Source organism: Cervus canadensis, chromosome 28 (genome assembly GCF_019320065.1).
Source record: "Cervus canadensis isolate Bull #8, Minnesota chromosome 28, ASM1932006v1, whole genome shotgun sequence".
Lineage (NCBI taxonomy): Eukaryota > Metazoa > Chordata > Mammalia > Artiodactyla > Cervidae > Cervus > Cervus canadensis.
Genome location: NC_057413.1, coordinates 37,105,837 through 37,116,806, shown reverse-complemented (window position 1 = coordinate 37,116,806; position 10,970 = coordinate 37,105,837). Strand labels below are relative to the sequence as shown.

General features: G+C 40.7%; 1 non-coding gene across 1 annotated transcript; it reads left to right on the top strand.

Moving 5' to 3' along the window:
* Nucleotides 1-4,414: 4,414 nt before the first annotated feature.
* TRNAG-CCC lies at nucleotides 4,415-4,487 on the top strand. Its single transcript has one exon. It is a non-coding gene; the product is annotated as a tRNA-Gly (tRNA).
* Nucleotides 4,488-10,970: the final 6,483 nt, after the last annotated feature.

Genomic DNA, 10,970 nt, shown 5'->3' with positions numbered 1-10,970 from the left:
TAATGCACTTGAATCATGCCAAAATCATGCCCTCTATGCCCACAGTCCATGGACAAATTGTCTTCCAGGACACTGGTGCCTGGTGCCAAAAAGTCTGGGGACCACTGCTCTAAAACTTTAGCTTGAAAAGAATTTAATTCTTCCAGTACCTCTGAGGCTGTGTGTGTGCATGTGTGTGTAGGAGGTTTAGTTGATTCTGTTCCTGAGAGTAGTTTGGGCAGTGATTATACCCAAGGTCAAATCCATTCATCAAAGACAAATGCATGGTCATTTAATTTGACAAGCACATAAAATTACTCACTGGCTCTTTGGTTACATTTGTACTTGGAGAAGGTGGCTGTCATGGCTTTTGGCTGACAGCTGCAAGTCAGCCCATGAACAACCTCAACAGTCAGACAAGGGAGAGAGTCAGCCAGCATGCAACACCTAGTATTCTAGACTTGGCAGCACACAGGGAGACAGGTGGCAGAAACCTTTCATGCTGAAGAGCAGTCTGAAAGGTGACATTGAACGTGGTAATAGAGGAAGGTTTAACAGTCCAATTCTCCAATTTAGAAATGTGGCTGAGAACCAAATGCTCCATAGAGCAGGGATCAAAATTCTCAGTTAAAGGAGGTTTGTATGTAGGGAAAAGGGCATTGCTATAAATATCAGCGGGGTTATTGCCTACCATGCCAGAAGGAATGGAATGGAGGCAGTGTCAGATTCTCTGAGGATGAAAATGAATCTAGGGTGCATGCCTCCACTAGCATCCCAGAGGTGAGGCTGTGAAAATATAAATGTGGGGTCTTTAGACTGTAGCACTGACAGAGGCAGTTTGTAATTTAGGGGAAAATGTCCAGATTCTAGGACAGTGGTAGGGAACTTCTCCTGGTCTCCATGTTGGTGATTCTGCTCTTCAGGGACTTTGAAAAAATAGCTAGGGAAACTAAAAAGAAAGCTAAAGAATTGGCACCAGTGACCCAGGAGAGAAAGGAGGGATGGGGCAGAACAGAGAGTCAGGAAACAGAGTCTAACGTCCACGCCACACAGTCCCTCCTGCGGAAAGAGGAGAAGGCATCTGGGATAAAGGAGGTGAGCAGCTCCCTAGGGTGGGAGGGATCCACTCAGAACTCGGGACGGTGGTGGGTAGTCCTCGGTGCAAAAGAGACGAAGCAGGGTTCGGGATGAGAAGTCAGCACTGCCACGTGGCCACTAACTGCTGTCGCGTTATTTTCCCTTCAGTTCGGCTCCTTTCGGGAATCTATTTTATTTCCTCCATGATTTGAGGCTATTTAGGATTTTACACACCAAATCCCGTTTGTTGCTCTTTTTATTTCTCTCCCCTTGTCAGCCCTGGGTTTCTGAGTGCAACCTCTGATCTTCAAGTGGCTTCCAGTTCCTCAGGGTTCTTTCTATTTCTGTCACTTCCGCTCTGAGACTTTGCTTTAACAATGCCAGAAGCCACTCAACCTCTCTTGCCTGGACCCCCAGACACTCTTGACATTCCTCCCTTCTTCTCTACAAGACCGTGCACCCACCAGTCTCTCCTCAGCCCACGTGCAGGACCCAGAGACTGGGAATATCTTTTTTCTTTGGGAATTCTGTTCCTGCTCTTGAAGGCCTTTCTCCTGGATGCCTGCCCCGCCCTCCGCCTGTGCTGCCCCCTGGCGGTTATGAGCTGCCATCTTCTTTTCTCTCTCTTTTAAATGTTTTATTTATTCATTTTTGGCCATGCGACATGAGGGATCTTAGTTCCACACCCAGGGATTGGACCCGTGCCCCCTGAAGTGGAAACTCAGAGTCTTGACAACTGGATCACCAAGGAATTCCTGAGATCTAGTTTCTTAATATTGACAAATAACAACAGCAATAATAAACCACAACAGACGACATAAATTGTCAAATAGTTATGAAAGAACACATAAAACTCTCTGCTATCATGGAACTTAAATAAATGCATAAAAGTATATTTCATTTTAGATAGAGCTAACTTCTAACAAGGTCAATACGTGAAGTAGTAATGACACTATGAAATGTCCAGGAGGTTAAGCGTTATGGGGTAGGCAGGGGCAGGCTCTCTGAGGCTTTTCAATAAAGACATGAGGCTGTCGGGACTCGAGATTTCAGACGGGACAGCAGGAACGAATGACCTGATGTGGGGCATGCACAAATTTAGGATTTGATGCTGAAGGAAGCAGGGAGCTGTAAGGAGGGTTCTAGGCGAAGGGAGGACAGAGCTGTGTTTCATTTTGACACACCTAGTCTGATTACTTTAGAGAAAAGTATATGGTGGCTTAGAGATGTGAACAGACTTTAGCATTCTGAGACTTAAAAGTCTGGTGCCTAACAGAAAAGACATCCAAGTATACTAGAGAGGTTGATGACACAGGCGATTTTACCCAGAGTAAGACCTAAGGATTTTATAGTATAATTGTGCTCCTTAGAGTATTGGAAGAAGATTTAAACATATGACCTGAACTTGGCTAAACTAGATGGATGGTCAAGACTTAGAAGCAATGCCCCTACAGTGTGTATTAGTCGGTCAGTCGTGTCCCACTCTTGCGATCCCATGGACTGCAGCTCACCAGGCTTCTCTGTCCGTGGAATTCTCCAGGCAAGAACACTGGGGTTGTGTAGCCATTCCCTTCTCCAGGGGATCTTCCTGATCCAGGGATCAGATGCCAGTCTCCCACATTGCAGGCAGATTCTTTACCACCTGAGCCACCAGGAAAGCCCTCTACAGAGGCACTTCTCAAATATGTCGACTTCATTTTATCAAAAATTTTTGAAAACTCCAGCAGGCTTTTGTTTGTGTGGTTTGTTGCATCTATTGATGCTTACCATAAAGGAAATTAAGATACTTTAAAATACGTATGTATTTATTTATTTGAAATGACAAAAATCCATAATATGTTCACAAAACTAATGTATTATTATGGGTTTCCCTGGTGGCTCAGCTGGTAAAGAATCTGCCTGCAGTGCGGGAGACCTGCGTTCGATCCCTGGGTCGGGAAGATACCCTGGAGAAGGAAAAGGCTACCCACTCCAGTATTCTGAACTGGAGAATTCCACGGACAGAGAAGCCTGGCAGGCTATGGTTGATGGGATTGAAAGGAGTCAGACATGACTGAGCAACTTTTTCACTTTCATGAGTGATAACTATATTGTCAAATAAAAACTTGAAAGAGTAGGCTTGTTTTACACATTTGGAAATCTCTTTAATGTCTGTTGGTAGAAAAGTTAGTTTCTTATACTGTTTCATCATTTCATCTGTGGAAATATCATACATGATGTAGCTTCTGGAAAACACACTCTATATTCATAACAGTATAAGAGTAAAAAGCATAATATCTTTTTTTCTTATTGTTAAATTATTTTTTATTTTGTGAACATAGTGAAAACAGGTCACTGGGTCACAGCTTAAGAACCACTGTTGCAGAAAAAAAAGGCAAGTTATTATATTGCTTGCAAGTATCTGCTTAGTGCCTTGAAACTAATCCCAATGTCTCCTAATATGGGGGCAAAATGTTCCACTTTAAACAAATAAAGCAGAATGAATACAGTAAAATTATGCTTAAAAAATACCCTAACCATGAGCAGGTTTACATTACTTTATGCAACTTAATTATATACACTCTTTGTCTAAAAACCTAGAGAAGGAAATGGCAACCCAATCCAGGATTCTTGCCTAGAGAATCCAATGGACAGAGGAACCTGGTGGGCTACAGTCCATGGGATGGCAAGAGTCAGATATGACTTAACACTACCTTTCTTTCTTTTGTCTCAAAATGTGAAATTTCTGGCAACAGGGACAGAAAAGAGGAATTCTAAAGAATTCAAAGGGATGTGGGTAAATACCAGTTCTCTGGAGGTAGTCATTGGTGGAAGGTAGTTTTTCCTATTTTTATCTGTGACTTGGGGCGGATACACAGCTGTGAAGCTATGGTATTCCCTACAAGTCAGTGATCGTGAAAGGGTCCCCAAGCAAATTTAATTATATCCCTTGATTTAAGTTCTAAAGTCAGGTTCTAATATCTCAAACTAATGAGTGAATTTTAATTCTACCTCTATGAATTTTTGAGGCAAATTTCAACAACTATTCCATAATTTTTTACAAAGTACAATGCTATGTTGAATATAAGAACTTGTTTATAATAAATTATATATAAGAAGAAAAATTTCTACTTCAGCTAGAGTGATCTTAACTCTTCTTAGTATATTAAGTTACAGGAATTGTTACATTTGGTTGTATCTCCTTTAGAAAGAATGTTTGTATTATTCTTTTGGTAATAAAGTCTAATTTAAAAAAGTAAAGAACTGTAATTTTGCATTAAAATATCATAACATCTTGCTCTAAGCTTCATTTTGCACGTTTCCTGAGCCACACAATCCATGTTGAAAACTCAGCCCCCAAAAAACTGAGTTGGGAACTTCCCTGGTGGTCCAGTGGCTAAGACTCTGCACTCCCAATGCAGGGGGCCCAGGTTCAATCCCTGGTCAGGGAACTAGATCCCACATGCCACAAGAAAAGATCTCTCATGCCATAACTAGATCCAGCACAGCCAAAAAAAAAAAAAAAAAGCTAAGTTGGTGCTCTCTACCTGCTATAAGAGATCTCTCATTAAATAGCTGGTCTTTCTGTTATGTCCTGACGCATGCTTTCTTGTGATTCAATCCTCTCTTATTAGCAAAGGCTTTTCCTGCTAACTTTACCAGTAGAATGTCTAACTGCTAGCAGAGCTCTATGGAAGGTTTCAAAAAGTCTTAGCTCAGGAGACCAGAGGATTATTCTTCTCTCCACTTGATGAGTGAGGTATTGTTCCCACTTCACAGAGTGTTGCTAGCTTCACCTAGCTCATAGGTCATAGATGCATTATCCTCCTTTTATAAAATATTGATATTTGTCTTTTTCTCTGGAGATTCTGTTATAATGGAAAAGAAGCGTATCTCAGAGACATTGTAGGTTCAGCCCCAGTCCTCCAAACTGAAGTGAAAATTGCAGTAAAGAGAGTCATAATTTTTTGTTTGTTTGTTTTCCTAGGTCATTTAAAAGTTACATTTAAACTCTGCTACAGTCTATTAAGTGTGCAGCAGCATTATGTCTACAACTGAATGGACATTACTTTAAAAGTACTTTATTTCTAAAAAATTGCTAACCATCATGCTACAAACCTTGTTTGCAAAACAAAACCAATGCAATATCTTTGAAATGCAATAAAGTGAAGTGCCATAAAATAAGGTACTCCTATAGTAGTTTGCCATTCCCTTGTCTTCTTAGCTTGGAGATGGTCATAGTACACATCTGGGCAAGTTCCCAGAAATCATCAGCTCTACAAGTCCAATTTAAAGAGGTAATGCACATGTCCAGGGCAAGCTATCAATTAGGGATATTAACAAAATTATATGAAGGACGCTGTATTAAAACTATACCTACTAGCCTACAAGTTCTGTAAGAACAAGAAAGTTGTTTATCTTATTCTCCCAAAGTAGCTGACTACCTGGAATAATGCCAAGCATAAACTAGCACTCAGTAAATAGGTATTGGATAAATGAATGATGGATTAGGCAATCAACAGATGTGGGTTTTTTTTTTTTTTTCTGTATGTGCTTTGTGTGTGTGTGTGTGCTCAGCTGTGTCAGACTCTGAGACCCCATGGATTGTAGCCCACCAGGCTGCTCTGTCCATGAAATTTTACAGCATGAATACTGGAGTGGGTTGCCATTTCCTTATCCAGGGGATCTTCCCGACCCAAGGACTGAACTCGAGTCTCTTGGGTCTCCTACAATGGCAGGCAGATTCTTTACCACTGCGCCCCTGGGAAGCCCTTATGTATGTGCTTATTTGCCATTTTCTTCCCCTCAAAATAAGGCATTTATACATAGGGGTTTTCCAGGTGGCACAGTGGTAAAGAATCCACCTGCCTGTGCAGGAGACACAAGAGACACAGGTTCAATCCCTGGGTCAGCAAAGATCCCCTGGAGTAGGAAATGGCAGCCCACTCCAGTGCTCTTGCCTGGAAAATACCATGGACAGAGGAACCTAGTAGGCTACTGTCCATGGGATCACAAAGAGTCATACATAACTGAGTGTGCATGTGCGCGCGCGCGCGCACACACACACACACACTTCTATGTATATAAGAGAACATCTTGCAAATTACAGCTCTGGAATCTTGAACCTGAGAGTGCTTTCATCAGACACTGCTTCTTAGGTGTAGGAAGACCAGGTCCATAGGCAACGATCGTAGATAAAAGGATCTCTGAGGTTGAGTCAAAAGACGTTGCAGAAGCACAGGAATCAGAAGCAGAATAAAGAAAGTAAAAGGACAATCTAAACATACTTGAAATGATAAACCACTTCAGTATAGCTACTTTTGGTGGTTCTTATGGCCCACTAGCTTTATTTCTCACTAAGGAATTTACATCACCTGATATCATTACTTTAAAACCAATGGGGAAATATGGATATGAGTTTAAATAGCACCAAAATGTTCTGAGACAAAAAATTAGGTAGTGGCTAGACACCTAAATGTTTATGCCTGGAGACTGATGCTATACTGCATTTAAATGACACATGAGAAAAAAAATAAAAGGAATTTTAATGGCTTGGTTACAAAGTAGTTGGAAAATCTAAAGCAAAACACTTCTTTAATCAAAACCTTTTCCCCAAACACAAACAGCATGTGAATTTAGTAAACTGTATAGTTTCTGAAACAAATGCAAATTAGTTGACTTAGTTGACTGTGTCTCAGATCATGAATTCCATATTGCCAAATTCAGACTTAAATTGAAGAAAGTAGGGAAAACCAACAAACCATTCAGGTATGACCTAAATCAAATCCTTTATGATTGTACAGTGAAAGTGACAAATAGATTCAAGGGATTAGATCTGATAGAGTGCCTGAAGAACTATGAACAGAGGTTCATTACATTGTACAGGAGCAAGTGATGAAGACCATTCCCAGGAAAAATAAATGCAAAAAAGCAAAATGGCTGTCTGAGGAGGCCTTATAAATAGCTGCGAAAAGAAGAGAAGTGAAAAGCAAAGGAGAAAAGGAAAGATATACCCATTTGAATGCAGAGTTCCAAAGAATAGCAAGGAGAGATAAGAAAGCCTTCCTCACTGATCAATGCAGAGAAATAGAGGCAAACAATAGAATGGGAAAGACTAAAAATCTCTTCAAGAAAGTTAGAGATACCAAGGGAAATTTTCTTGCAAAGACGGGCACAATAAAAGACAGAAATTGTATGGACCTTACAGAAGCAGAAGATATTAAGAAGAAGTGGCAAGAATACACAGAAGAACTATACAAAAAAGATCTTCATGACTCAGATAACCATGATGGTGTGATCATTCACCTAGAGCCAGACATCCTGGAATGCAAAGTCAAGCAGGCCTTAGGAAGCATCACTATGAACAAAGCTAGTGGAAATGATGGAATTCCAGTTGAGCTACTTCAAATCCTAAAAGATGATGCTCTGAAAGTACTGCACTCAATATGTCAGCAAATTTGGACAACTCAGCAGTGGTCAGAGGACGGGAAAAGGTCAGTTTTCATTCCAATCTGAAAGTAAGTCAATGCTAAAGAATGCCCAAACTACTGCACAATTGCACTCATCTCACACACTAGCAAACTAAAGCTCAAAATTCTCCAAGCCAGGCTTCAACAGTAGGTGAACCACGAACTTTCAGATGTTCACCTGGATTTAGAAAAGGCAGCAGAACCAGACATCAAATTGCCAACATTCACTGAATCATTGAAAAAGCAAAAGAGTTCCAGAAAAAAACATATATTTCTGCTTTATTGACTATGCCAAAGCCTTTGACTAAGTGGATCACAACAAACTGTAGAAAATTCTTGAAGAGATGGGAATACCAGACCACCTGACCTGCCTCCTGAGAAATCTGTATGCAGGTCAGGAAGCAACAGTTAGAACTGGACATGGAACACCAGACTGATTCCAAATCAGGAAAGGAGTATGTCAAGGCTTATTTAACTTATATGCAGAGTATATCATGCAAAATGCCAGGCTGAATGAAGCACAAACTGGAATCAACATCGCTAGGAGAAATATCAATAGTCTCAGATATGCAGTTGACACCACCCTTATGGCAGAAGGTGAAGAAGAAGTAAAGAGCCTCTTGATGAAAGTGAAAGAGGAGAGTGAAAAAGTTGGCTTAAAATTCAACATTCAGAAAACTAAGATCATGGCATCCGATCCCATCACTTCACAGCAAATATGTGGGGAAATGATGGAAACAGTGACAGACTTTATTTTTTGGGGGTCCCAGAACCACTGCAGATGGTGTCTGCAGCCATTAAAAGACACTTGCTCCCTGGAAGAAAAGCTATGACCAACCTAAACAGCATATTAAAAAGCAGAGACATTACTTTGCCAGGAAAGTTCCATCTAATCCAAGCTATGGTTTTACCAGTAGTCATGTATGGATGTGAGAGTTGGACTATAAAGAAAGCTGAGCATGGAAGAACTGATGCTTTTGAACTGTGGTGCTGGAGAAGACTCTTGAGAGTCCTGTGGACTGCAAGGAGATCCAACCAGTCCATCCTAAAGGAAATCAGTCCTGAATATTCATTGGAAGGACTGATGCTGAGGCTGAAACTCCAATACTTTGGCCACCTGAGGCAAATAATTGACTCATTTGAAAAGACCCTGATGCTGGGAAAGATGGAAGGCAGGAGGAGAAGGGGACGACAGAGGATGAGATGGTTGGATGGCATCACTGACTCGATGGACATGAGTTTGAGTAAACTCCGGGTGTTGGTGATGGACAGGGAGGCCCAGCATGCTGTAGTCCACGGGATTGTGAAGAGTTGGACATGACTGAGCGTCTGAAATAAACTGAACTGAATGAAACTTAATTATAATATATCTGTTTTCTGTAATACTTCCTTGCACATTGCATATTACCTACTTATTGAACATTCTTGCCAGGAATGCTTTATTTGCACTCTTTTTCTCAGCATTCTTGAGGTATAATTGGTAGACAAAAAAATGCACATAATTGTAGAAAATAAATAACTAATGAGAGAACCTACTGTGTACCACGGAGAGCCTTACTCAATGATCTGTGATGACCCTAATGTGACAGAAATCCAAGGAAGAGTAGATACATGTATATTATGACTGATTTCCTTTGCTGTATAGTGAGAAACTACAACATTGTGAAGCTACTATACACCAACAAAAACTGATTTAAAATTACACATAATTAATGCATATCACTTGATGAATTTGGACGTATGTGTACACTATTGTAAATCAAGGTCATAAAGATATCTATCACTTTCAAAAGTTTCCTTGTGTTTGTGTGTTTGTCTTTTATTTTAAGAGAAAGAATATTTAGCATGAAGATGAAATAATAGAAAATATATATATTGGTCTCTATGCCTGGTTCCTGGTATAGAACTTTTAAAACCCCTGCAATGTCCTAAGTAAAAAGAACACTAGGGGCATTTTTTGTTTGTTTGTTTGTTCTAGTACTTGGTTTTGACCTTGTAGAAGCTCCTGACACAGAGTTTCTAAATGTCTCGATATTTTTGTGGTGATAGAAGCATCTTTGGTTTTAATGAAGTCACTCGTGGTGGCTCCTGAATAGCTTAAATACAAGGAAGCCATGGTCACCTGAAAGACTAAGTCGTGATTAGAAGGTTGGAAGTTCCAGCCCCACCCTCATCTTCTGGGAAGGAGAGAGGGGCTGGAGATTAAGTTAATGATCAATCATGCTTGTTTGATGAAGCCTCCATAAAAATCCCTGAAGTACGGTGTTCGGAGAGCTTTCTGTTGATGAACACATCCATGAACTGGGAGAGTGATATTTTCTCCTGGCCCCAAGAGGGACAGAAACTTCCATGCTCAGGACCTCACCCTAGGTATCTCTTTATCTGGCTACGCATCTGTGTTTTATTATAGAATAAATTGATAAATGTTAGGTAAGTGCTTCCCTGAGTTCTTTACATTGTTCTAGCAAATGATCAAACCTGTGGTGGTGGTGGGGTGTGGGGAGCAGTTTCCTGGGAACCTCCAGGATTCACACACAGTTGACAAGATGTGGCTTCTGAAATAGGAGAGGGCAATCTCATGGAACTGAGCCCATAACCTGTGGGGATTTTTCCCACATGAACTGACTTATGTGTCAGAATTAAATTGAATTAGAGAACATTCAGCTGATGTCAGAGAATTCCTTGTTGTTGAAAACCCACATATCTGGTGTCAGAAGCATTTTGAGTGTCAGAGTCAAGGAGGAAAAGAAGGAATTTTTCTTAGACAGTGTAATCTATTCTCTTAACAACTTTTAAAGTGCTTCACATTTATAGAGGTAAAAAAAAAAAAAAAAAATCTGCCTGCAATGCAGGAGACGCAGGAGATGAGTGTTCAATCCCTGGGTCAGAAAGATCCCCTGGAGAAGGAAATGGTAACCCACCCCCTCTTCTTTCTGGGAGAATCCCACAGAAAGAGGAGCCTGGTGGACTGCAGGCCATGGGGTCACACAGAGTCGGACACTCCTGAGCATGAGGCTTCCCTGTATACCTGGTTATTAACCATAGGCACTACGTTATACAGTAGAGCTCTGGAACTTCCTCAGTGTATATAGCTTTAAGATCATACACACAGAACAACTCCCTATAGGCCCTCCCCCCATCCCCTGGCGACCACCATTGTACTGTCCACTTCTACGTTTGACTATTTCAGACGCCTCATCCAACAGGAGTCATGTAGTATTTATCCTTCTGCGACTGTCTTATTTCACTTAACATAATGTTCTTCTGAGTTTATCTATACTATTGCATATTGCAGGGGTTCCTTTTTAAAGGATGAATAATACTCCACTGTATGTATATGCCACATTTTTGTTATCCATTCATCTGTTGATGAATATTTGTGTTGTTTCCCTGTCTTAGCTACTGGGAATAATGCTGTAGTGAACACTGAAGTGGAGAAACCTCTTCAAGAACCTGATCTCAAAT